Raw genomic sequence first — 3,500 nt, 5'->3', positions numbered from 1 at the left:
AGCATGTCCTCATAATTTTCTCTTTAGATAAATTGTAAATTATTTAATGATTTGTAAATTCTCCTTGTAAATTATTTAATGATTTGCATTGTACTCATACTTCCTCGTTGGGGCCCGAGGGCGTGTATAGAACTGTTTGTGATGTGTTCTAGGAAAAAGAAGAAGCTGAAGAAAAGTGTGAAAGTCATAACTAGTACTCAAACAGTAGGTTTCACTTTGTGTTTCTATGTGGGTGCAAACTGTTGAAATCTTTATACTAAATTGATCTTCTGTATATAAAGAGAATTGAAAATGAATCTTGATGCAAATGGAAGGGGAGAGGGAGCGGGAGAGGGGAGGGTTGTGGGTGGGAGGGAAGTTATGGGAGGGGGAAGCCATTGTAATCCATAAGCTGTACACTGGAAATTTATATTCATTAAATAAAAGTTAAAAAAAAAAGAAAGAATAAGAAAATATGTAAATACACAGAAACTAAAAGGTGCACTTATCCTTTCATAGGTTCTCATAGTGGCTGATTATGTGAAATCATGAGATCTGGGAAAGGGAATCAAGAGGCCCTTGTTAAATAGAATCAGAATTTTTTTTTTTTTTTTTTTGACAGGCAGAGTGGACAGTGAGAGAGAGAGAGACAGAGAGAAAGGTCTTCCTTTTGCCGTTGGTTCACCCTCCAATGGCCGCCGCGGTAGGCGTGCTGCGGCCGGCGCACCGCGCTGATCCGATCGCAGGAGCCAGGTGCTTCTCCTGGTCTCCCATGGGGTGCAGGGCCCAAGGACCTGGGCCATCCTCCACTGCACTCCCTGGCCACAGCAGAGAGCTGGCCTGGAAGAGGGGCAACCAGGACAGGATCGGTGCCCCGACCGGGACTAGAACCCGGTGTGCCGGCGCTGCAAGGCAGAGGATTAGCCTACTGAGCTGCGGCGACGGCCAAGAATCAGAATTAAGTTCGAGGTCTACTTTCTGGAACAGCAGGTTATTCTGCTGTCTGCAACACCAGCATCCATATTATATCACTGGTTCAAGTCAGAACTGCTCTGCTTCAGACCCAGCTGCCCACTGATATGAACTCAAAGGCAATGGAAAATGTTCTAGGTATTTGGGCCACCTGCCACCCACATGGGAGCTCTAAATGGAGTTTCTGACTCTTAGCTTCAGCTTGACCCAATCCTAGCTACTGGTGGCCATTTGGAGACTGAATCAGTAGATGGACAATCTCTCTCTCTCTAGCTCTCTCTCCTTCTCTCTTTATCACCCTACCTTTCAAGAAATATATACAATCTTTAAAAATACTTAAGTCCTGGAGCAGGGCTGTTGTATAGTGTGTAAAGCCGTTAACTGTAGTGTCAGCATCCATTATGGGTGCTAGTTTGAGTCCTGGCTGCTCCATTTCCGATCCAGCTCTCTGCTGTGGCCTAGGTAAGCAGTAGAAGGTGGCCCTGGAAGAAGCTCTTGGCTTCTGGCTTTGGATTGGCGCAGCTCCGGCTGTTACGGCCAATTGGGGAGCCAACCAATGGATGGAAGACCTCTCTCTCTCTCTCTCTCTCTCTCTCTCTGCCTCTCCTTTTTTTCTTCCTCTCCTTCTGTCTCTGTGTAACTCTTTCAAATAAATCAATAAATCTTTTAAAGAAATATTTAAGTCCTAAGTAGATAGACATGGTAGACAGATACATGGAGTGAATCAATTCAAAAGATTAAATTCTTATGGCACAGTCAAGTTGCCACACTCTTTTATATCAATTCATTAGATTATGAACTGTCAAGTGAAATACTGTAAAATGTTTCACTTTTCCAAAAAGTATGCAAAACCTCTAATACATAGGTAGCTTAATATTTTTTTTATTTTTATTTTTTTATAAGGGGAGAGCATGAACGCAGTCCCCCACTACCACAAATTACGCAGTCAAGTTTCCCACATTTGGGGAAATCCCAGGGGTCAGCACACCTGGAGTGCAATGGATGAGCCTCGCCCTGGGAAAACAACCTTCGTGATCATGGTATCTCCCCTGCCAGGTAAGTATTAGCTTAATATTAATAATAATTGTGGTAATTTACATGGAGAAAATTTGTTGGGATTCTTTTCCTCCAACAATTTTTATTCACACACAAACTGATACTTGGTTATTCTAGCATAAAAAACTACTGTGAAGTTACCCAAATATATTTTAAGTTAGGTAAAATTTTTCAAATTATGTCAGCTTTAACTAATTGCAGGGCCATGGCTCAGATCTCAGACTCAAGAGTACAGTCTTCAAAGTCATGCAACCACTTTCTGCCTCTTTCTTTATCTATGAAAAACAGACAGTGATAGCATGTATTTGGCTGACATATGTGTTGTGAATAGTGTGCCAATTTGTAATTTGATTTTGGGGGGCACTTAACTGACACCTGATATAAAATATTATAATATCTTTTTATAAAAGTGTATTTAACATTTGATTGACATAGTTGATGCCATGATATCTTCTTATTCAATCAACTAAAAGAAAGCGATAGTGCTTCAGTATTTATTGATGGATGAATGAATTCTACCTCAATTTTTCTTTCTTCTTTCTGCTTATTAAGATTCATAACATAGAAAATAGGAAAGAAACCAGTACAAATTTAATGCTTGTAACTAAGCAAATCCATGAAACTTCAAAAATTTGTTTACATACATACTTTGAAAATATTAATTTGTTAACATTAATTTTACATATCTATGAAATTCTCCATAATATTTCAATACAGGTATAAAGTGTGCATGGATCAAATCAAGATAGTTAATGTTTTCCCTCTTTGTCATTGCTTAATGATTGCAGATTTATGACTTTTCTCATTTATTTGCTCTGAAAATGTATAATATATATGTTACTATGAAATATTGTCAACCCATTGAGGGGTTACACCAGGAACTTACTTTTTCTATCAAATCTGATTTGCTACTGCATATCCAATTCTCCTTCATTTGGAGAGCTTTGTGTTAAATAAATAAATCAGACACAGAACCGCTATTGCTTTTCTCTCATATGTGGAAGCTAAAACATTCGATCTAAACATAGAATAGTAATTACCATGAAGTGTAGAGTTTTAGGGAAATCTAAAAAGTCATGTTTTTTTAAAAACAAAGAAGAAACAATAACTTAACAGATATAGAAGATTGTTACAAGGACAGAAACTATTACCAGAGGAGATAAAATACATAAAAAAAACTAGAAAATTATCTTAAATTAAATAAAGTATTTATACACAGACATTTGTGCCCTTCAGATACATGTAAAAAATTAGGCACTGATATTGAAAAATAGCTTCAAACACTAAACAGAAACTGACTACACTGCTCTGAGAAATAATAATCCAATATTTATATTTATTGAATATAAATCAAATCTGGATGGTAATAAAAGGATTTCTCATTTTGACAAGATTTTATGATAAGAATATATATACCAGCACTAGATATGCCAATATCATATAATCCAGTAGTGTTAACTGAAATTTCACTCATCTTCATTTCATTTAGTCAG

General features: G+C 37.5%; 1 non-coding gene across 1 annotated transcript; it reads right to left on the bottom strand.

Moving 5' to 3' along the window:
• Positions 1–1,851: 1,851 nt before the first annotated feature.
• Positions 1,852–2,015, bottom strand: LOC133774749 (U1 spliceosomal RNA). Its single transcript, XR_009868144.1, has one exon. It is a non-coding gene; the product is annotated as a U1 spliceosomal RNA (small nuclear RNA).
• Between the last annotated feature and the right edge of the window lie 1,485 nt (positions 2,016–3,500).

The sequence above is a fragment of the Lepus europaeus genome, chromosome 15 (genome assembly GCF_033115175.1).
Source record: "Lepus europaeus isolate LE1 chromosome 15, mLepTim1.pri, whole genome shotgun sequence".
In the NCBI taxonomy this organism is placed as follows: domain Eukaryota; kingdom Metazoa; phylum Chordata; class Mammalia; order Lagomorpha; family Leporidae; genus Lepus; species Lepus europaeus.
The sequence above is the reverse complement of the archived record's forward strand: the minus strand, read 5'-3'. Positions and strand labels throughout refer to the sequence as shown.